Source organism: Pseudophryne corroboree, chromosome 3 (genome assembly GCF_028390025.1).
Source record: "Pseudophryne corroboree isolate aPseCor3 chromosome 3, aPseCor3.hap2, whole genome shotgun sequence".
Taxonomy (NCBI): domain Eukaryota; kingdom Metazoa; phylum Chordata; class Amphibia; order Anura; family Myobatrachidae; genus Pseudophryne; species Pseudophryne corroboree.
Window position 1 is genome coordinate 667,887,236 of NC_086446.1, and position 25,251 is coordinate 667,912,486.

A 25,251-nucleotide genomic window follows, 5' to 3' on the forward strand; every position below is an offset into this window, starting at 1 on the left:
GACCAGCAGCAGTGTTCCAGCTGTCACAGAACTTCTGCATCAGGGTCGCACTGACATCACTGTCACAACATGACCCTTTTGTTCTCAGGCTGCTGCTGTACACAGCCTGGTGAAACCAAAGGGGAGGCTCTGTGGATTGGGGGGCCGGTTAAAAAGAAAAGGCTGAGATCATGGCCAAACAAATCATATATGCAGTTTCTGAACTGGCTGCCTGAAGCAGAGGCCAGCATCTGCACTGCGCCCGCAGGGGGTGGATACAGAAGCAAATGACAGGAGGGGCACCATGATAGGGGAAGGAGGCATGGCCTCACTACAAAGGGCATGGCCTCACAGGATAGTTGGTGACAGGGGGAGGTAAAGAATGACAGGTATAGGCAGTGGTTAATGGGGAGAGAGACGGTGACAAGTAGGTGTGATGGAAAGGGAGAAGTAGTGGTTGATGGGGAGAGGGTAACAGGGAGAGGAGGATAGAGAGTGGGTGAAAGAGAGAAGGTGATCAGCAGTGGGTGACAGGGAGAGGTTGATAAGCAGAGGGATACTGTGAGAAGCAGTGGGTGACTGGGATATAGGCAGAGGGTGATGGGAAGGTGATAAGCAGAGGGTGGAGAGTGGGTGAAAGGGAGAGGCAGGGGGTGTCAGGTAGAAGCAGTCAGTGAGAGGCAGAGTGTGAAGGGTAGAAGCAGTAGGTGATGGGAGAGGCAGAGGATATCTGTGGTCCTTTTACGGGGCAGTAAATGAGGTAAATTGGGCTGAAAGAGTTCACTGGGACATGAAGGAAAATTATCAGTGGGGGAGACAGGCAGAAAAAAACAACAAGCGGGTTTATCATGAGCTGGGAGAGAAGCAGAGAGAAACAAAGAGAAACAGGGAGAGAGAGAGAGAGAGAGAGAGAGAGAGAGAGAGAGCAGGGAACAGATAGAATGAAAGTGGAGGGGTGAGAGTGGAGGGAGAGTGAGCGGAGAAAGATAAAATAAGTGAGTGGGGAAGAGATAGATGGAGAGAGAAAGTGTGACTGTGTGTGTGTGTGTGTGTGTCTCTCTCTCTGTGTGTGTGTGTGTGTGTCTCTCTCTCTCTCTGTGTGTGTGTGTGTGTGTGTGTGTGAGAGAGAGAGAGAGAGAGAGAGAGAGAGAAAGTGAGTAGAGAGAGCGGGGAGACACTGAGGTTAGCAGTGGGGGCGAGGAAGTATTTGCCATCTGAAGATTGTATTTTCAGAGCTTGATAAGTGAGGTCCCCATATTAGTGTCTGGGGATGCCAGGCCAGCTCGGGAAAGAAAGGTAAGCAGGAGATACCTGTGATATCTCCTGCCTTATCTTCATGATGAATGGCCACAAAACTTAATTTTTATAAAAGTAGATGAAAATTTTAATTTTCACCTACTGCTGTAGAATATAAGTATTTAAGAATATAAGACTTTATCGCAAAAAAAGAAAATTACCTCTCTTCTATAATTATGTTTGTTACCACAAAACCTAGTAATATAAATAATAATAACAATACTTCTAGAAAACATTTGCTCTTATTTATTTTTTACACACCAGAAAAAGAAAATGAACACACTGTAGACAACAGCACTGATTGGATCAGAACCACCTAATTTGTGCTGGACTCTTATGAACAAATTTAGCAAAATGTGTTCTGAGAAACATATATTTTCCTATATCCACTTCCTCTTAAATTTCAACAAAGCTTTTTTGACGTCTTTGTTCTTTAGACTGTAAATGAAAGGATTTAACATTGGCACCAAAACAGCATATACAAGAGCAAACCACTTCTCCACTTTGGAAGAGTAGCTGGATGTGGGTTGCATGTGCAAAGTTGTTACTGTCCCATACAATAGAATAATGCAGGTCAGGTGGGAGGAGCAGGTACAAAAAGCTTTATATCGACCTTTAGCAGATTTTATATTTATGATAGTTGTAATAATGAAAATATATGAGACTAAAGTTAAAATAAATGTAGTGAATGCTAGTAGTGCTCCTTCAATATAGTTTAGCATTTCTACTTCAGATATATCACTGCAAGAGATCTTTAGCAATTATGAAATGTCACAGAAGAAATGACTGATTCTATGAGATGCACAAAAGGACATCTTAGATATAAGGACAACATGTCCAATAGGGATTAATAACCCAACAGTCCAGGCTGTAACTGAGAGACCAGCACAGTGTCTTATACTCATTTTAGTAATATAATGAAGGGGATGACAGATGGCAACATAGCGGTCATATGCCATGGCTGTAAGTAGGACAACTTCAGTGCAAGTTAGTAGCACAAATACATGTAGCTGAGTTATACATTCCCAGAATAAGATTGTATAGTACTTGGTGATGAGCATATATAATAGTTTAGGTATAATATTTGAGGTAAAAGCAATGTCAATGATGGAGAGATTTATTAAGAAGATGTACATAGGAGTGTGCAAGTGGGGAGCCACCCAAATCACAGCAATTATGGTGACATTTCCACAGACAACAACAAGGTAGCAAATTACCAATATTAACAAAATCAGGTACTGGAGCTTTGGGTCATCAGACAAATCTTCAAATGTGAATTCAGACGTATTAAATGGTTCTCCAAATTCCATTTCTGTGTGTAAAAAAATAAGCAGTGTTTAAATTTGACATTTCTTCATAACAAGTATAATATATATACAGTATAAATACAGTACCATGCATCAATAATGATGTCATTAAGTCAACCCCCTTTTCATCCCCTTAGACGAGGTTTATTAAAATTCTAATAACTTAGTTATCATATTTCCCACCTGAAGAATACCTATGTTAAATTTAATCTTCCTAACATATCAGGAAGTGAGAGATTTTTAGTGAATTATTTTTAGATAATTAGTGATGAGACAGAGGGGTAAATTTACTAAGATGTGAGTTCTATTCAAGATGGGATGTTGCCCATAGCAACCAATGAGATTCCAGGTAGATATATATATATATATATATATATATATATATATATATAAAAAAAAAACAAATGACCAAATTGCACTATACACTTAATTACACCACCTGGAATACAATAGTCCTTGGGGGAGTCAGCAGCTTATCCCCAAACAGGTCCTCTTGTCAGTGGAGGACCAGATAGAGAAATGGGGTACAAGAGTAGTAAGGGGGGCGCTCGATAACAATTGACAGCTCTCAAATAGTCCTTATTTGAATTTTCTTTCAGACTGAAGATCAGACGGAGACCGGGCTGGTGGTTCTGGAAGATACCCTCGTACCAAATCACCTAACAGCAAAACCACTCGTTTAATCCATATACTTTCAAAAGATTTCTTACAATTTTTTTTGTTAAAATTAGTATGTCACTCTTACATTCATCTCGACATTTATGGGTCATTTGGCAATGTAAGGACTTGATGTCTACCCCAACCAGGGAGGAGCTCCTATGACAGATTTTCCACCCACTATGTCTAGGATGATCACCCAACGCCTTTCATCTGAAAAGGCTTCCTCAGGGGTGTCCTTAACATAAAACATACATTATATCCATACATTATATACATAAGTACCCATACTTATAACCAAGGCAATTGCAGTTTTTTAAAACTATTTGGGGTTACAGTGGTGGATCAGGAGTGGTAACTAATACATAGAAAAAAGTTTTTTTTAACATAATATAGACATTCTAGGCCATCAACATTCAAAAATTCAACTAGATAATAATAATAACAACTGTTTTTATCTAAACAGATCATATATAGATAATCATTCCAATATATCTTACAGGAGGATAGTAAAACAAAAACTATTAAACTCGTGAACATGACAGATATTATTGTACAATATCCACAATTGACATTGGTCAATAATATCAATCAATTACTTACTTTCTGAATGTAAGAGACCAAGATAACGTCCTAATGTAAATTTTGGGGGAGAGTTCCCGTGCACGTTAGGTGATTTGGTACAAGGGTATTTTCCAGAACCACCAACCCAGTCTCTGTCTGATCATCAGTCTGAAAGAAAATTCCAATAAGGACTATTTTAGAACTGTCAAGTGTTATCGAGCGCTCCCCTTACTCAGGGGCATAGGGAGGGTGGTTCCGGTGGAGCGCAAGCTCCAGGTGCTGGAAGCTTCAGAGGGCGCCTGGCAGCGGCGCCAGCAGCACAAGCCTCCTCTCCCCCTCCCCTGTCACAGTGAGTGCAGTGTGTGCGTGCGCGCACTGCGGACCTAAAAGGGGGTGGAGCTACACAAAATGGGCGGGGCTACATGGGACCAGCCTGCAGCCTGCAACACAGGGACCAGATTTTTTTAGATAAGTGGATAGAGATAGAGTGAGTTAAACTGTGTGTGTGTATACAGTATCTGTGTACTGTATATGTATGTGTGACTGTGTATGTGTAATGCATGTACAGTATGTATGTGTGTGTATGACTGCAGCATAATGTGTGTAAGAGTCACTGGTACAGGTGGCGTTACATGTAAGCGTCACTGGTACAGGGGACGTTACATGTGTAAGCGTCACTGGTACAGAGGATGTTACATGTGTAAGCGTCACTGGTACAGGGGGTGTTACGTGTGTAAGCGTCACTGGTTCAGGGGGCATTATGTGTGTAAGCTTCACTGGTACAGGGAGCGTTATGTGTAAGTGTCACTGGTACAGGGGGCATTACGTGTAAACGTCGCTCGTACAGGCGGTGTTACATGTGTAAGCGTCACTGGTCCGGAGGCCGTTATGTGTAAGCATCGCTGGTACAGGGAGCATTACGTGTATAAGCATCACTGGTACAAGGGGCGTTACATGTGTAAGCATCACTGGTACAGGGGGCATTATGTGTGTAAGCATCACTGGTACAGGGGGTGTTACATGTGTAAGCATCACTGGTACAGGTGGCATTACATGTGTAAGTGTCACTGGTACAGGGGGCGTTACGTATGTAAGCATCACTGGTACAGGGGGCGTTACATATGTAAGCATCACTGGTACAGGGGGAGTTACATATGTAAGCATCACTGGTGTAGGGGGTGTTACATGCGTAAGCGTCACTAGTAAAGGGGGCATTACATGTGTAAGCGTCACTGGTACAGGGGGTGTTACATGTTTAAGCGTCACTACTACAGCGGGCATTGTGACTACTACAAGGGGCGTTGAGTATAAGCGGCATAACTACAGGGTTCATTGTGTGTATAAGTGGCATAACTACCGGGTTCATTGTGTGTATAAGTGGCACTACCACAGGGGGCATTATGTGTGTAAGCTTCACTGCTACAGGGGGCATTATGTGCACTGTCCCTTTGTAAAGTGTGGGAAGGCGCAAAAGTATAGTTTGCAGGGGTTGCCAAATACCCTAGCACCGGCCCTGCACGCCGCACTTCCTTTGTAGTCTTGCCTGACCCGGCCAGCACTGGCTCTTCCAAGATTCGGCCTGGGATTACAGCAGTAGTGAGACAGAGCAGCACGCACAGCAGGTTTCTGACTGGCTGTACCTGCTTAGCTCCAGTCACCCAGGCGGCTGCATAGGAGGAGGCTCCGGCTCCACAGGAGAGGCAGGTGATGCAGTATGACAGTTGGGAGGTGGCAGAGACCTGGCTGCAGTGAGAAAGCTTCTCCCTTCACACACACCAGCAGGGGGAGGAGATGGGGGAGTGGCCATATTAGAGGCAGGCTGCAGCACACTACTTCTTATTTAGATAAAGCTGAGAGGTCTGTAGTGTTCCACATTTATCGGACGGGATGTAGTTTTAATGCCGGCTGTCAAGATCCCAGCAAACAGGAGACCGATGCCAAAATCTCGACAGCAAACATTTTACTGGTGGTCGGAATCCGAAACCCGCCCGTAATTCCCACTCGGCCCTGAAGCACTCACGAGCGGATTCGCTGCCGGTATAACAGCAGGCGGGATGCCACTGTCAGTATACTGACAGCCGGCATCCTGACTGCTGGTATATCATACCGCACCTCACCAAACATACACCTTCCTACTTTCATACGTATTGCACTGCAGCCACAGACCAGTATATAGGTGATTTTTTTTTCCTGTAGGGGACATTGTGTGAGTGCTTTTCTTTTCCCCCCTGTGGAGGCTATTGTGTTTTTTTCCCTCATGGGTTTCAATGCTTTTTTGGTGAAATATGTGTTTGTATATATATAGGGGGAGGGGGGCGCCGTGATGTGAGCTTGCTCCGGGAGCCATGGCTCCACGCTACACCTCTGCCCTTACTACTCTTGTACCACCTTGTACTCTGCTTTTGTATTTAAGACTTAACAGACGTGACTGACTGCTGCTGGTTGCAATAAATTCTGGACAACTGCTAAAAATACAGCTAAAAATATTTTTAAAACACCTTTAAATTAATTGAAGATTATTGGTGTTGTAAGTCCAAAGAATTCTAAGAAATTAAATTAATTGCCGCCCATTGATGGAATCCACATTAGATTGTCTTACACATTTCTATTACTATAATTGTTTACTCTTACTTATGGTGCTTTCATCCTGAGAATGAGAGATTTCACTGTTATCACAATATGAAAGTTCAATAATTTGGCAAATAGCACCCCTGAAGAAGTCATCACAGATGAAATGCATTGGGTAAAACAACTTTATTAACACTTATTATTATAATACAATTATTATACAAATATTGTACTAATAAGAAGTGAATGGGTACATAAGACCTTGAACATCTGACAAATAATTTGTGTGAAAGAGAATGTGTATGTTATGATTCCAGTACTCCTGACCGGAGGAGATCAAATGACAATGGCCAGAGTACTGGAAGGGGAATGCTGGTTACGGGAGCTAGAAAGACTAGTTGCCCCTGGCGCCCTAACTCTATTGTCTCACCCGTGCTATCGAAAATCCCTTGCGAGACTATGGTTTCTTGAGCCCCTGGCAGCCACGTTTGAAAGGCGGATTATGTCTGCCCAACTCCGGTGCCCCCCGGTTTTAGTGAGAGACAAAGGGAAATCCGAGGCAGGATGATGACAAGAGGACCTCTGACTGACAACAGGCCAGGGGCAACAAGCTAACTAACCAAACCAGAAGTATGCGCGGAAAAACCGCCAGATAAAAGGACAACCAAAATCCACTAGTCCGTTACTCCTACCCAGCACCGCTGGATACCAGAGTGGATCTGTGGGAGCGGAATCCTCCGCAAAAGCTCCGAAACACAAATAATAAATAATAAGTAATAAAGCGGCCAAGCCGCAACACACGGCTACGCCGTGACTCACGAACACCACTGGATGTTTAAAGGTGCTCAGTCAGGACTCCAGGAACAGATGACGACTTCCGAGTACAGGACAACTGAGGACAGGAACGACCGGGTACAGCAGGACTGGAAACACTCTCAGCAAACAGATACAGCATGCAGGAAGCTATTACCGGCGTCTGTGAGAAGCCCTAGAAGTGTACTTAACAGGGAGTCCTCCAATCAGCTGTTCAGAGGCTGATTGGATTAAATGCCGTGCAGCTGCCTTGCTGCACGGCCAGGAAACAGGTGCCCTATTAATTTAAATGGACCCAGCAACGGGGAACGCGGTCCGCCAGTGGCGTCCCCGTTGCTAGGGTCCATGCGGCTCCGTGCGCCCGGCGTCTAGCGTTGCCAGGGAGCCGACGAGCGGACCCCGGCGCCTAACAGTACCCCCCCCCCTTGAGGAGGGGTCAAGGAACCCCTAAAGCCAGGTTTCCGAGGAAATTCCCGAAAAAATGCCCTCTTGAGCCTCGGGGCATGGAGATCCTTATCCAGGACCCAAGACCATAGCCCTTCCAGTGCACCAGAAAATAAAGCCGACCCCGGGACAATTTGGAATCGAGAACCTTCTCCACCAAGAACTCCTGATGTCCCTGTACATCTACTGGTGATTTCCCCTGAGAGATCTTCCGAGGAAATCTACTGGAAGAAACGTATGGTTTCAACAGGGAGCAATGGAACGTATTTCCGATTCGGAGAGCTCTTGGTAAACGTAACCGGAAAGCAACTGGATTGATTTTTTTAATAATATGAAATGGTCCAATAAATTTGGGGCCCAATCTAGCTGAGGTTTGTCGAAGTCTAATGTTACGAGTCGACAACCATACCCTGTCTCCCACCTTAAAAGTGCAAGGACGCTGGAGCCTGTCAGAAAACTTTTTCTCTCGAAATGCCGCTTTTCTGAGAGCAAGGTGCACTTTTTTCCAAATGACTCTGAGATGAGAGGTTATGGTTAGCGAGGAAACAGAGGAATGTTGAAAAAAAGAATTAGCTCTGGGGTGAAAACCAAAAACTGAAAAGAATGGAGACACATTAGTGGAGGAATGACAAGAATTGTTGTAAGCAAACTCCGCCAAAGGAAGAAACTCGGACCAATCATTCTGGAGTTTGGCTGAGTACAAACGCAAATACTGTTTTAATGATTGATTAACTCGCTCGGTCTGCCCGTTGGATTGGGGATGATAGCCGGATGTTAAAGACAATTTCATCTTTAATGAGGCACAAAAAGACTTCCAGAATTGTGCAATGAATTGTGGACCCCGATCAGAAACAATATCAGTGGGCAACCCATGAAGTCTGAAAACATGGCGGAGAAACAAAACAACCAATCCCTGGGCAGATGGCAGTCGGGGAAGAGCAATGAAATGGGCCATCTTGCTAAAACGGTCCACTACCACCCATATGACTCGGAATCCGGCTGACAGAGGGAGGTCTACCACAAAATCCATGGAAATATGAGACCATGGCCTGAGAGGAACATTTAAGGGCATAAGTTGCCCGATAGGCAAGGAACGGGGAACCTTATGCTGTGCACAGACCTGACAAGAAAAAACAAACTCCTTAATGTCTTTAGAAAGACCAGGCCACCATACTGAGCGGGAGACTAATTCCAAAGTCTTAGAGATCCCCGGATGCCCGGCAACTTTGCTATCATGAAACTCAGTCAAAACAGTAGCTCTCAAAAACTCAGGGACGTAAAGACGACCAGCAGGAGTATTTCCAGGAGCTTTATGTTGAAGCTGCTTTAACTGGGTAAACAAATCTTGTGTGAGGCCTGCCCAAATGACTGAAGACGGAAGTATGGGAGTAACAGGACTGTTATTATGAACTGGAAGAAAACTGCGTGACAGGGCATCCGCCTTGGTATTCTTGGAACCTGGCCTAAAAGTGATAATAAACTTGAAACGAGTAAAAAATAAAGCCCAACGAGCCTGCCGGGCATTCAGCCGCTTAGCTGATTCGATGTACTGAAGATTTTTGTGGTCAGTCAATACTGAAATGGTATGTGTTGCTCCCTCAAGCCAATGCCTCCACTCCTCGAAAGCCCATTTAATAGCCAGTAACTCCCGGTTACCAACATCGTAGTTGGATTCATCAGATGAGAATTTCCTGGACATAAAGGCACAAGGATGTAGTTCCAGAGAGTCCGGATCCTTCTGAGATAGGATAGCCCCCACTCCAACCTCCGAGGCATCAACCTCAACAATGAAGGGCAATTCTGGGTTGGGATGTCTGAGGACTGGAGCTGAGACAAAAGCTTGTTTCAAGGCCTGAAAGGATAACTCAGCTTCACGTGACCAGTTGGTAGGATCCGCTCCCTTCTTAGTCAGTGCCACAATGGGAGCAACCAGGTCGGAAAAAGAATGAATAAATCTTCTATAATAATTCGCAAACCCTAAAAAGCGCTGAATTGCTTTTAAGTTGGTGGGTTGCGCCCAACTAAGGATGGCTTGGAGCTTCTTAGGTTCCATACAGAATCCCCGAGGGGAAATAATGTACCCTAAAAAGGATACCTCCGTGACATGAAACTCACACTTCTCCAGCTTGGCATATAGGTGATTTTCACGTAATTTTTGAAGAACCTGACGCACCTGGGTAACATGTTGTTCAATTGAGTCAGAATAGATCAGGATGTCGTCTAAGTAAACGACCACGAATCCTCCTAGAAAATCATGGAGCACATCATTAATGAGATCCTGGAAAACTGCCGGAGCGTTAGACAAGCCAAACGGCATCACCAGATACTCGTAGTGACCCGACTGAGTACTGAAAGCCGTCTTCCACTCATCTCCCGACTTGATTCGGATGAGGTTATACGCTCCCCTCAGGTCAATTTTAGAAAAAATCACAGCCGAACGCAGCTGATCAAAGAGGACAGAAATCAGCGGCAGAGGGTAAGTATTTTTAACTGAGATCTTATTCAGGGCTCTAAAGTCAATGCAAGGTCTGAGTGATCCATCTTTTTTCTCCACAAAGAAGAAGCCTGCACTTAAAGGGGATTTAGATGGCCTGATAAATCCTTTCCCTAGGCTCTCCTTAACATACTCATTCATGGCCGCAGTTTCTGGCCCGGATAATGCATATAACCTTCCCTTTGGCAATGTGGCACCAGGAATTAGCTCAATAGCACAATCATAAGGCCGATGGGGAGGCAGAATGTCCGCATTGCCCTTGGAAAACACATCAACAAAGTCCTGGTATTCCACGGGAATGAGTTCGGGAATGGCAGCAGCTATTCTGACGGGAAACTTAATACATTCCTTATTACAGATGGTACCCCATTGTGAAATCTCCCCCGACTGCCAATCAATGATGGGATTATGAAAGGCCAGCCAAGGGTGACCCAGAACCACTGGAACTGCTGGGCAATGGGTAAGGAAAAACTAGATATTTTCGGAATGAAGAGCTCCTACCGTAAGTAGTATAGGGGGTGTACGGAGGGAAATAACCCCATTGGACAAGGGACTCCCATCTAAACCATGCATGGTGATACACCTACCCAAGGCTAACTGAGGAATACCTAAGGCTTTGGCCCACGTTATGTCCATAAAGTTCCCTGCAGCTCCACTGTCAACAAAAGCTGACACCGAAGAACTGAGGCAGCAAAAGGAAACTTTAGCTGGGACTAAAAGGGAGTTATTCGAGGAGATAAGCTGCAGACCAAAGTGAACCCCCTCACAATTCACTTGGTCGAGGCGTTTCCCGACTTGTTCGGACAATTACGGGCAAAATGTCCCTTACCCCCACAGTACAAACAAAGACCAGAGTTTTGCCTTCTGGCTCTTTCTTCTGGAGACAGCCGGGAGAGACCCATCTGCATGGGCTCCTCTATGTCCTCAGGAATGGAAAATACACATGGAGTAGACCTGACAGGTGCTCCTTTTTCAGCCCTCCGCTCTCTAAAACGACGATCAATCTTAATAGAAAGCTCCATGAGTTTATCGAGAGTCTCAGGAGCGGGATACTGAAGGAGACTGTCTTTTATAGACTCAGATAAGCCGAGGCGAAACTGACTGCGCAGGGCTGGGTCATTCCAGCCACAGTCGTTCGACCAACGGCGAAACTCTGTACAATAAACCTCTGCAGGATTTCTACCCTGTCTGAGAGCGCGTAACTGACTCTCAGCGGATGCCTCTCTATCAGGGTCATCATACAAAAGCCCTAAAGACCCCAAAAAGGCGTCTACTGACAACAATGCCGGATCCTCTGCTTTTAAACCAAAAGCCCAGGTCTGAGGATCCCCCTGGAGCAAAGAAATAATAATTCCGACCCGCTGAGATTCAGTACCTGAGGAGATCGGTCGGTAATAATGTTATGATTCCAGTACTCCAGACCGGAGGAGATCAAATGACAATGGCCAGAGTACTGGAAGGGGAATGCTGGTTACGGGAGCTAGAAAGACTAGTTGCCCCTGGCGCCCTAACTCTATTGTCTCACCCGTGCTATCGAAAATCCCTTGCGAGACTATGTTTCTTGAGCCCCTGGCAGCCACGTTTGAAAGGCGGATTATGTCTGCCCAACTCCGGTGCCCCCCGGTCTTAGTGAGAGACAAAGGGAAATCCGAGGCAGGATGATGACAAGAGGACCTCTGACTGACAACAGGCCAGGGGCAACAAGCTAACTAACCAAACCAGAAGTATGCGCGGAAAAACCGCCAGATAAAAGGACAACCAAAATCCACTAGTCCGTTACTCCTACCCAGCACCGCTGGATACCAGAGTGGATCTGTGGGAGCGGAATCCTCCGCAAAAGCTCCGAAACACAAATAATAAATAATAAGTAATAAAGCGGCCAAGCCGCAACACACGGCTACGCCGTGACTCACGAACACCACTGGATGTTTAAAGGTGCTCAGTCAGGACTCCAGGAACAGATGACGACTTCCGAGTACAGGACAACTGAGGACAGGAACGACCGGGTACAGCAGGACTGGAAACACTCTCAGCAAACAGATACAGCATGCAGGAAGCTATTACCGGCGTCTGTGAGAAGCCCTAGAAGTGTACTTAACAGGGAGTCCTCCAATCAGCTGTTCAGAGGCTGATTGGATTAAATGCCGTGCAGCTGCCTTGCTGCACGGCCAGGAAACAGGTGCCCTATTAATTTAAATGGACCCAGCAACGGGGAACGCGGTCCGCCAGTGGCGTCCCCGTTGCTAGGGTCCGTGCGGCTCCGTGCGCCCGGCGTTTAGCGTTGCCAGGGAGCCGGCGGCTGTACGCGCATGGCGTCCCTGGTTGCTAGGCGCCGGGCCGCACCGACGAGCGGACCCCGGCGCCTAACAGTGTATAAATTGAACTCTTTAATTTTTTTACTTGTATTTTAATAAAAAAAAGTTTTTCTTTTCTTTGGGTGTAATTATATAAGGTTATATATAGTATCCACAGTTCCCATCCATAGTGGTAATATCCATTAAAGTAAGAGCGCACCTCAGAAAACAACCATTTGTATTAATTTTCTTAGGCCTCTGTTGGCAAGAGGCCTTCTTTGAGGGAAGCTGCTCAATAACAATATATTATTGCATTGGTTTAATATCTCCAGCACTAATTGTGGTTGGGAACCCGTACATCATTTAAATTAGCGCATAAAGGGGGTAATTCCAAGTTGATCGCAGCAGGAATTCTGTTAGCAATTGGGCAAAACCATGTGCACTGCAGGGGAGGCAGATATAACATGTGCAGAGAGAGTTAGATTTGGGTGTAGTGTATTCAATCTGCAATCTAATTTGCAGTGTAAAAATAAAGCAGACAGTATTTACCCTGCACAGAAATAAAATAACCCACCCAAATCTAACTCTCTCTGCAAATGTTATATCTGCCACACCTGCAGTGCACATGGTTTTGCCCAACTGCTAAAAAAAATTCCTGCTGCGATCAACTTGGAATTACCCCCAAAGAACTTTTCAGTGTGTATATATATATATATATATATATATATATATTAGTGATGTGCACCGGAAATTTTTCGGGTTTTGTGTTTTGGTTTTGGGTTCGGTTCCGCGGCCGTGTTTTGGGTTCGAACGCGTTTTGGCAAAACCTCACCGAAATTTTTTTGTTGGATTCGGGTGTGTTTTGGATTCGGGTGTTTTTTTCAAAAAACCCTAAAAAACAGCTTAAATCATAAAATGTGGTTGTCATTTTGATCCCATAGTATTATTAACCTCAATAACCATAATTTCCACTCATTTTCAGTCTATTCTGAACACTTCACACCTCACAATATTATTTTTAGTCCTAAAATTTGCACCGAGGTAGCTGTGTGACTAAGCTAAGCGACCCAAGTGGCCGACACAAACACCTGGCCCATCTAGGAGTGGCACTGCAGTGTCACGCAGGATGGCCCTTCAAAAAAATACTCCCCAAACAGCACATGACGCAAAGAAAAAAAGAGGCGCAATGAGGTAGCTGTGTGACTAAGATAAGCGACCCAAGTGGCCGACACAAACACCTGGCCCATCTAGGAGTGGCACTGCAGTGTCACGCAGGATGGCCCTTCAAAAAAATACTCCCCAAACAGCACATGACGCAAAGAAAAATGAAAGAAAAAAGAGGTGCAAGAAGGAATTGTCCTTGGGCCCTCCCACCCACCCTTATGTTGTATAAACCGGACATGCACACTTTAACGAACCCATCATTTCAGCGACAGGGTCTGCCACACGACTGTGACTGAAATGACTGGTTGGTTTGGGCCCCCACCAAAAAAGAAGCAATCAATCTCTCCTTGCACAAACTGGCTCTACAGAGGCAAGATGTCCACCTCATCATCATCGTCCGATTCATCACACCTTTCACTGTGTACATCCCCCTCCTCACATATTATTAATTCGTCCCCACTGGAATCCACCATCTCAGGTCCCCGTGTACTTTCTGGAGGCAATTGCTGCTGGTGAATGTCTCCACGGAGGAATTGATTATAATACATTTTAATGAACATCATCTTCTCCACATTTTCTGGAAGTAACCTCGTACGCCGATTGCTGACAAGGTGAGCGGCGGCACTAAACACTCTTTCGGAGTACACACTGGAGGGAGGGCAACTTAGGTAGAATAAAGCCAGTTTGTGCAAGGGCCTCCAAATTGCCTCTTTTTCCTGCCAGTATACGTACGGACTGTCTGACATGCCTACTTGGATGCGGTCACTCATATAATCCTCCACCATTCTTACAATGGTGAGAGAATCATATGCAGTGACAGTAGACGACATGTCAGTAATCGTTGGCAGGTCCTTCAGTCCGGACCAGATGTCAGCACTCGCTCCAGACTGCCCTGCATCACCGCCAGCGGGTGGGCTCGGAATTCGTAGCCTTTTCCTCGCACCCCCAGTTGCGGGAGAATGTGAAGAAGGATATGTTGACGGGTCACGTTCCGCTTGACTTGACAATTTTCTCACCAGCAGGTCTTTGAACCTCTGCAGACTTGTGGCTGCTGGAAAGAGAGATACAACGTAGGTTTTAAATCTAGGATCGAGCACGGTGGCCAAAATGTAGTGCTCTGATTTCAACAGATTGACCACCCGTGAATCCTGGTTAAGTGAATGAAGGGCTCCATCCACAAGTCCCACATGCCTAGCGGAATCGCTCTGTTTTAGCTCCTCCTTCAATGTCTCCAGCTTCTTCTGCAAAAGCCTGATGAGGGGAATGACCTGACTCAGGCTGGCAGTGTCTGAACTGACTTCACGTGTGACAAGTTCAAAAGGTTGCAGAACCTTGCACAACATTGAAATCATTCTCCACTGCGCTTGAGTCAGGTGCATTCCACCTCCTTTGCCTATATCGTGGCCAGATGTATAGGCGTGAATGGCTTTTTGCTGCTCCTCCATCCTCTGAAGCATATAGAGGGTTGAATTCCACCTCGTTACCACCTCTTGCTTCAGATGATGGCAGGGCAGGTTCAGGTGTTTTTGGTGGTGCTCCAGTCTTCTGTATGCGGTGCCTGTACGCCGAAAGTGGCCCGCAATTCTTCTGGCCACCGACAGCATCTCTTGCACGCCCCTGTCGTTTTTTAAATAATTCTGCACCACCAAATTCAGGTATGTGCAAAACATGGGACGTGCTGGAAATTGCCCAGATGTAATGCACGCACAATATTGCTGGCGTTGTCCGATGCCACAAATCCCCAGGAGAGTCCAATTGGGGTAAGCCATTCTGCGATGATCTTCCTCAGTTGCAGTAAGAGGTTTTCAGCTGTGTGCGTATTCTGGAAAGCGGTGATACAAAGCGTAGCCTGCCTAGGAACGAGTTGGCGTTTGCAAGATGCTGCTACTGGTGCCGCCGCTGCTGTTCTTGCAGCGGGAGGCAATACATCTACCCAGTGGGCTGTCACAGTCATGTAGTCCTGAGTCTGCCCTGCTCCACTTGTCCACATGTCCGTGGTTAAGTGGACATTGGGTACAACTGCATTTTTTAGGACACTGGTGACTCTTTTTCTGAGGTCTGTGTACATTTTCGGTATCGCCTGCATAGAGAAATGGAACCTAGATGGTATTTGGTACCGGGGACACAGTACCTCAATCAAGTCTCTAGTTGGCTCTGAATTAACGATGGATACCGGAACCACGTTTCTCACCGCCCAGGCTGCCAAGGCCTCAGTTATCCGCTTTGCAGCAGGATGACTGCTGTGATATTTCATCTTCCTCGCAAAGGACTTTTGGACAGTCAATTGCTTACTGGAAGTAGTACAAGTGGTCTTCCGACTTCCCCTCTGGGATGACGATCGACTCCCAGCAGCAACAACAGCAGCGCTAGCAGCAGTAGGCGTTACACTCAAGGATGCATCGGAGGAATCCCAGGCAGGAGAGGACTCGTCAGACTTGCCAGTGACATGGCCTGCAGGACTATTGGCTTTCCTGGGTAAGGAGGAAATTGACACTGAGGGAGTTGGTGGTGTGGTTTGCAGGAGCTTGGTTACAAGAGGAAGGGATTTAGTGGTCAATGGACTGCTTCCGCTGTCACCCAAAGTTTTTGAACTTGTCACTGACTTATGATGAATGCGCTGCAGGTGACGTATAAAGGAGGATGTTCCGAGGTGGTTAACGTCCTTACCCCTACTTATTACAGCTTGACAAAGGCAATACACGGCTTGACACCTGTTGTCCGCATTTCTGTTGAAATAATTCCACACCGAAGAGCTGATTTTTTTTGTATTTAGACCAGGCATGTCAATGGCCATATTCGTCCCATGGACAACAGGTGTCTCCCCGGGTGCCTGACTTAAACAAACCACCTCACCATCAGAATCCTCCTTGTCAATTTCCTCCCCAGCGCCAGCAACAACCATATCCTAATCCTGGTGTACTTCAACAGTGACATCTTCAATTTGACTATCAGGAACTGGACTGCGGGTGCTCCTTCCAGCACTTGCAGGGGGCGTGCAAATGGTGGAAGGTGCAAGCTCTTCCCGTCCAGTGTTGGGAAGGTCAGGCATCGCAACCGACACAATTGGACTCTCCTTGGGGATTTGTGATTTCGAAGAACGCACAGTTCTTTGCTGTGCTTTTGCCAGCTTAAGTCTTTTATTTTTTCTAGCGAGAGGATGAGAGCTTCCATCCTCATGTGAAGCTGAACCACTAGCCATGAACATAGGCCAGGGCCTCAGCCATTCCTTGCCACTCCGTGTCGTAAATGGCATATTGGCAAGTTTACGCTTCTCCTCAGACGCTTTTAATTTTGATTTTTGGGTCATTTTTTTACTGATCTTTTGTGTTTTGGATTTTACATGCTCTGTACTATGACATTGGGCATCGGCCTTGGCAGACGACGTTGATGGCATTTCATCGTCTCGGCCATGACTAGTGGCAGCAGCTTCAGCACGAGGTGGAAGTGGATCTTGATCTTTCCCTATTTTTTTAACCTCCACATTTTTGTTCTCCATATTTTAATGCGCACAACTAAAAGGCACCACAGGTATACAATGCAGATGGATGGATAGTATACTTTATGTATGACGACGAGTGACTGAAGACACAGAGGTAGGTACAGCAGTGGCCTACCATACTGCTATATACAGTATAATGGACCTGGTGGAACTGTCAGCAGACTGCGTTTATAGTATAAAGAAAAAAAGACACCACAGGTATACAATGTAGATGGATGGATAGTATACTTTATGTATGACGAGGAGTGACTGAAGACACAGAGGTAGGTACAGCAGTGGCCTACCGTACTGCTATATACAGTATAATGGACCTGGTGGACACTGTCAGCAGACTGCGTTTATAGTATAAAGAAAAAAAGACACCACAGGTATACAATGTAGATGGATGGATAGTATACTTTATGTATGACGACGAGTGACTGAAGACACAGAGGTAGGTACAGCAGTGGCCTACCGTACTGCTATATACAGTATAATGGACCTGGTGGACACTGTCAGCAGACTGCATTTATACTTATAGTATAAAGAAAAAAAGACACCACAGGAGTGTTTTTCAGGCAAACAAACGTATACTGGTGGTCACTGTCACAAAAACTGTGCACTGTACTCCTGCTATAGCTGCTCCCCAGTCTCCCCCACAATTAAGCAGTGTGAGCACTCAGCACAGTCAGATATATCATGCAGCACAGTGAGGCTGAGCACAGATATGGTATGGAGCGTTTTTTTTCAGGCAGAGAACGGATAAAAAAAAACTAGGAAAACTCTGCACTGTACTCCTCCTAACAGCTGCTCCCCAATCCTCCCCACAATAAGCTAAGCAGTAGCAATCAGATCAACTAACTATAACTATATAAACGGAGAGGACGCCAGCCACGTCCTCTCCCTATCAATCTCAATGCACGTGTGAAAATGGCGGCGACGCACGGCTACTTATATAGAATCCGAATCTCGCGAGAATCCGAAAGCGGGATGATGATGTTCGGGCGCGCTCGGGTTAGCCAAGCCATACGGGAGAATCCGAGTATGGCTTGGACCCGTGTAAAAAGGGTAAAGTTCGGGGGGGTTCGGTTTCTTGGAAACCGAACCCGCTCATCACTAATATATATACATACAGAGAGAGAGATGAGCAGGTTCAGTTCTCAGAGAACTGAACCCTACCGGACTTCATGTCACGATAGTCGGATCCGAGTAAGGCTCGGGTTTTCCCACCTGACTCGGAAACCAGAACGAGGCAAAACATCATCATCCCGCTGTCGAATTCTCGCTGGATTTGGATTCCATATAAAGAGCCGCACGTCCCCGCCACTTTCACTCACTTGGAGAGTGTACCTAGAGGATGTGTCTCCATTCTCTCAGTGTCCTCAGTGTCCGTGTCTTGTGCTGCATCTGTTCAGTCACAGTGGCTGTGTCCTCTTGTTGCCATATGTCCAGTGCTGCTGTATAGGGTGCAGTGTTGTGCTGCATTAGTTCAGTGGTGATGTATTGTGCTGCATCAGTCCAGTCACAGTGGTGGTGTCCTCTGCTGCCATATGTCCAGTGCTGCTGTATAGGGTGCAGTGTTGTGCTGCATCAGTTCAGTGGTGGTGTATTGTGCTGCATCAGTCCAGTGCTAGTGTTCTGTGCATCAGCCATCAGTCAGTCCATTGACCAGTCACAGTGGTATACTCTGCTGCCATATGTCCAGTGCTGCTGTATAATAGTAACACGTCCCTTACAGTGTTGCTGTGTTGTCCTGCATCAGACCAGCGGTAGTGTCCTGTGCATCAGCCATCAGTCATTACAGTGACCAGTCACAGTGGTATCCTCTGCTGCCACATGTCCAGTGCTGCTGTATAACAATAACAAGTCCCTTACAGTGTTGCTGTGTTGTCCTGCATCAGACCAGTGGTAGTGTCCTGTGCATCAGCCATCAGTCATTCCAGTGACCAGTCACAGTGGTATCCTCTGCTGCCACATGTCCAGTGCTGCTGTATAATAATAACAACAAGTCCCTTACAGTGTTGCTGTGTTGTCTTGCATCAGACCAGTGGTAGTGTCCTGTGCATCAGCCATCTGTCACTCCAGTGACCAGTCACAGTGGTATCCTCTGCTGCCACATGTCCAGTGCTGCTGTATAATAATAACAACAAGTCCCTTACAGTGTTGCTGTGTTGTCTTGCATCAGACCAGTGGTAGTGTCCTGTGCATCAGCCATCAGTCACTCCAGTGACCAGTCACAGTGGTACACTCTGCTGCCTTATGTCCAGTGCTCCTGTGACACATATTGTGTTATATAACTCCAGCAAAATAATGGAGGATAAAATAGGGAAAGATCAAGAACCACTTCCTCCTAGTGCTGAAGCTGCTGCCACTAGCCATGACATAGACGATGAAATGCCATCAACGTCGTCTGCCAAGGCCGATGCCCAATGTGATAGTAGAGGGCATGGAAAATCCAAAAAGCCAAAGTTCAGTAAAAAGACCCAAAAAAAGAAATATAAATGGTCTGAGGAGAAACGTAAACTTGCCAATATGCCATTTACAACACGGAGTGGCAAGGAACGGCTAAGGCCCTGGTCTATGTTCATGACTAGTGGTTCAGCTTCACATGACGATGGAAGCCCTCATCCTCCCGCTAGAAAAATGAAAAGAGTTAAGCTTGAAAAGCACAGAAAAGAACTTAGCGTTCTGAGATTGTATCACAAATCCCCAAGGAGAGACCAAGTGTGTCGGCGGTTGCGATGCCTGACCTTCCCAACACTGGACTGGAAGAGGTGGCTCCTTCCAACATTTGCACGCCCCATGCAAGTGCTGGAAGGAGCACACACAGTCCAGTTTCTGATATTCAAATTGAAGATGTCACTGTTGAATTACACCAGGATGAGGATATGGGTGTTGCTGGCGCTGAGGAGGAATTTGATGATGAGGATGCTGATGGTGATGTGGTTTGTTCAAATTAGGCACCGGGGAAGACACCTGTTGTCCGTGGGATAAAGAATCACATTGTGATGCCTGATCAAAATACCAAAAAAGCCACCTCTTCGGTGCGGAATTTTTTCTCCACAAATCCGGACAACAGGTGTCAAGCCGTGTGTTGCCTCTATCAATCTGTAATAAGTAGGTGTAAGGATGTTAACCACCTAGGAACATACTTCCTTATACGTCACCTGCAGTGCATTCATCAGAAGTTAGTGTCAAGTTGTGAAACTTTGGGTAAGAGCATAAGCAGTCCTCTGACACCTAAATCCCTTCTTCCTCTTGTACCCAAGCTCCTGCAAGCCACACCACCAACTCCCACAACATCAACTTCCTCCTCAGTCAGGAACGTCAGAAGTCCTGCAGGTCATGTCCCTGGCAAGACTGACGAGTCCTCACCTAACCGAGATTCCTCCGGAGGATCCTTGAGTGGTACGCCTGCTGTTGCTGCCACTGCTGTTGTTGCTGCTGGGAGTTGATCATCATCCCAGAGGGAAAGTCGGAAGACCACTTGTACTACTTCAACTAAGCAATTGACTGTCCAACAGTACTTTGTGAGGAAGATGAAATATGACAGAAGTCATCCTGTTGCAAAGTGGATAACTGAGGCGTTGACACTTATGTTGGTGTTAGACGTGTGTCCAGTATCTGCCATTAGTGCAGTGGGATTTAGACAATTGATGGAGGTATTGTGTCCATAGTACCAAATCTTATCTACCGGTAGGTTTCACTTCACTAGGCAGGCAATACCGAGAATGTACAGAGACGTCAGAAAAAGTTTCGCCAGTGTCCTAAGAAATGACATGTTGACAAGTGGAACAGGGTAGACTAAAGACTATATGACTGTGACAGCCCACTGGGTATATGTATTGCCTCCTGCAGCAGCAACAACAACAACAACAGCAGTGGCACCAGTAGCAGCATCTCACAAATCCAAACTCGTTTCTAGGCAGGCTACCCTGTGTACCACCGCGTTCTATAAGAGGCACACCATTGATAACCTCTTACGGAAACTGAAGGACATCATCGCACATTGGCTTACCCCACTTAGACTCTCCTGGAGATTTGTGATATTGGACGATGGGGGTAATTCTGAGTTGATCACAGCAGTTGGGCAAAACCATGTGCACTGCAGGGAAGGAAATAAAATATTTGCAGAGAGAGTTAGATTTGGGCGGGTTAATACTGGCTGCTTTATTCTTACACTGCAATTTAGATTTCAGTTTGAATACACCCCACACAAATCTAACTCTCTGCACATGTTATATCTGTCCCCCCTGCAGTGCACATGGTTTTGCCCAACTGCTAACAAATTTGCTACTGCGATCAGTTATGAATCACAAGCAGTGGTTCATTCCTGTTTGCTTTCTGTTTATGAATTTTATGTTATAGTTCTGTTTGCATGCCAGGATTTCTCTTGTACTGGTTTAGAAGACTCTTGTTGACCGCCGGTGGTGAGTCTGTGTAACTGCAGCCTGTTTCTATGTGTTAAGCCTCACCTCTCAGATATTTGATCATTATGTGGTGAGTCTCTGTACTGCAGTCTGGCTCTTGTCTGTGTACCTTACCTGCCAAAATTTTGGCCATTACTTTGTGCCTGGCTACCAGCCATCCTGATTCTGGCATGCTTCCCTTATTACCCAGCTATTTCTGCAGTCCAGTGCTGGTGATAGAAGTTTGTCATGATACCTGTATGTTCCTGTGAGAATCTGTCAGCTTCCTGTGCAGTTTATATCCTGCATCTGGAGTGTTCCTGCTTGCAGCCAGTCCGTTCCTCTGTCTTGTGTCATGGTTTCTGGAACCTGGTCCTGGGAATCTGTTCCAGTCTTCCAGTCCAGTGATCCTAAGCCTTCAGCCTTGGGGTCCTGTTCCTTCTGCATACACCCTTCATGGTGTCGTGAGTAGCGGCTTTGCCGCACTGTTTGGCTGAAGCCGTGTTTTCTTTATTTGTGTTTGGTTGTGTAATTTTTGTGGAGGGCTCCGCATCGCTGCCTTTGCCTTATTATAACGGTTTTGTATTTGGCAGTTAGGCTGTGTTACTTCGGTTACGGTTCTCTTGGCGGCCGCGCCGCACATAAATTAGTTGTAGTTTTTAGTAGGTCCCCTTTCTCTTTTGTATCTGTCTTAGTTAGTTTTCCCCTTGTTTTCTCTCTGTCTCTGTTAACGCCTTTGTTACCTACTAAGACCGGGGGGCATCGGAGTTGGGCAGACATAATCCGCCCGTCAAATGCGGCTGCCATAAGCCCAAGAAACCATAGTCTTGCAGGCGTTGACTGACCACTTGGGAGAGACAACGAAGTCAGGGTTTTTCCATTAGGTATTGCTGCGTACCCCAGTTCTGTCACAGCTTCACGCATCTGTACTTGGAACTCTTCTGCTGCCACCCTATCTCCTGGGTTCCAAGTACAGAGAACATAACACGATCAACTCAGAATTAGGCCCAATGTCACCAATATTGTGCGTGCATTACAACTGGGTAAATTCCAGCACGTCCCATGTTTTGTACATACAATTAATTTGGTGGTGCAGAATATTTAGAAAAATATCAGGGGTGTACAGGAGATGCTGTCGGTGGGCCGAAAAATTGTTGGGCCACTTTCAACATTCTGCCACTGCATGCCGAAGACTGGAGCACTAGCAAACACTCCTGAACCTGCCCTGCCATCAACTGAAGCAAGAGGTGGTAACGAGGTGGAATTCAACACTCTATATGCTTCACAGGATGGAGGAGCAGCTAAAGGCCATTCAAGCATTTACATCCGTATACAGAAAATAATTAAAGCGCTAGTTTGGTCATATATGAGAGAAGCAGGTCACATGAAAAAACCACATTTAATAGTTGTAAAAACAATGATTTAAAATACACATGGGTATGTATAAAAAGACACTAGTGGGTGTCGGATATCAAAGCAGCAGTGCCCCTCTTAGTCCTGATATGAGTCAATGAAAGCAGTTCAAACCTGTTCCAATAAAGCAGTCCCCTAATAGTAAACTTAGGATGTCCCGTTAGTGTTCCATTAAATATGATATTTACCACCAGCAGTTGTTCAAGGTGTTTAAGCGGTAGGCATCCGCAGTGCGTGCCCACTATCTGCCAATTCAATCTCCTGAGGAATCTTCACCTGGACCAGGTCCCCATCATCTCTATACTCTTTTGGACTCCCGTTAGAAAAACATCCCTTCCCAGCGTGGAAGCTCCACACAGCCAAACAAGGGACAAGCTCCTGCGGATGCCTACCGCTTAAACACCTTGAACAACTGCTGGTGGTAAATATCATATTTAATGGAACACTAACGGGACATCCTAAGTTTACTATTAGGGGACTGCTTTATTGGAACAGGTTTGAACTGCTTTCATTGACTCATATCAGGACTAAGAGGGGCACTGCTGCTTTGATATCCGACACCCACTAGTGTCTTTTTATACATACCCATGTGTATTTTAAATCATTGTTTTTACAACTATTAAATGTGGTTTTTTCATGCGACCTGCTTCTCTCATATATGACCAAACTAGCGCTTTAATTATTTTCTGTATACACTTGTGTTTTGGGGGTCTGACCAACCCCATTTGTTATAGCTGCTGTGGTGAATCCTCCCAATCAGCGCCTGGAGTAAACTCACCTTAGGGTGGTTTTTTTCTCCTAAGCATTTACATCCACCTATGATATAGGCAAAGGAGGGGGAATGCACCTGACTCACGCACAGTGGGAAATTATTTCAGACTTGTGCAAGGTTCTCCAACCCTTTGAATTTGCCACACGTGAAGTCTGTTCAGACACTGCCAGTCTGAGTCAGGTCATTCCCCTCATCAGGCTTTTGCAGAAGCAGCTGGATAAATTAACGGAGGAGCTAAGACGGAGCATTTCTGCTAAGTATGTGGGACTTGTGGATGGAGCCCTTCATTCGCTTTGCCAGGATTCAAGGGTAATCAATCTGTTGAAATCTGAGCACTAAATTTTAGCCACCGTGCTCGATCCTAGGTTTAAAGCCTACATTGTATCTCTTTCATGCAGACGCAAGTGTGCAGAGGTGTAAAGACCTGCTGGTGAGTAAATTGTCAACTCAGCGTAATGTGACCTGTCAACAACTCCTCCTTCAATTTCTCCCACCACTGGGGCTGCAAGGAAAAGGATAAGATTTCCTAGCCCACCTGCTGGGCAGTCAAAATGTGGAGAAGATGATGTTCATCAAAATGAATTATAAATTCCTCCAGACCTTGACCAGCAATTGCCTCCAGAAAGTACACAGTGACCTGTGACGGTGGATTCCAGTGGGGTCGAATTAATACTCTGTGAGGAGGAGGAGGATGTACACACTGAAAGGGGTGAGGAATCGGAGGATGAGGATGAGCTCGACATCTTGCCTCTGAAGAGCCAGTTTGTTCAAGGAGAAATTGATTGTTTCTTTTTTGGTGGGGGCCCAAACAAACCACTCATTTCATCCATAGTCGTGTGGCAGACCCTATCGCTGAAATGATAGGTTTGTTAAAGTGTGCATGTCCTGTTTATACAACATAAGGGTGGGTGGAGGGCCCAAGGACAATTGCATCTTGCACCTCTTTTTCTTCTTAACATCAAGTGCTGTTTGGGGACTATTTTTTTCAAGTGCCATCCTGTCTGATACTTCCATATATGTCCAGTGGTACTGCCATTTAATTCCAGTGATTTTGCCGTATAATTCCAGTGATTTGGATTTATAATTCCAGTAATTTTGTCGTTTAATTTAAGTGATATTGCCATTTAATTCCAGTCATTTGGATGTATAATTCCAGTGATTTGGTTGTATAATTCCAGTGGGAATTGTTTGCGTCGCTTGGCTTAGTCATACAGCTACCTCATTGCACCTCTTCAACATCTTTGCATGAGGTGCTGTTTGGGGCCTAGTTTTTGAAAAATGCCATCCTGTTTGACACTGCCATATGAGTCCAGGGGTACTGCTGTATTAGTCCTGGTGTACTGCCGTATAAGTCTACCAATTGCAGAATTTTTCTAAAATGACAGGGGCATGCAGGAGATGCTGTCAGTGGACCGAACAATTGCGGCCCACTTTCAACATTCAGCCACTGCATGACACTACTAGATGGGCCAGGTGTTTGTGTCGCTTAGCTTAGTCATACAGCAACCTCGGTGCACCTTTTTTGCTTCTTTGCAACATGTGCTGTTTGGGGCCTTTTTTAATATCTGCCCTCCTGTCTGACACTGCAGTGCCACTCCT

At 45.7% G+C, this 25,251-nt stretch overlaps 1 pseudogene; it reads right to left on the reverse strand.

The window, feature by feature from the left end:
- Positions 1-1,541: 1,541 nt before the first annotated feature.
- Positions 1,542-25,251, reverse strand: part of LOC135058154 (olfactory receptor 5AR1-like) — a 377,933-nt pseudogene continuing 354,223 nt past the window's right edge.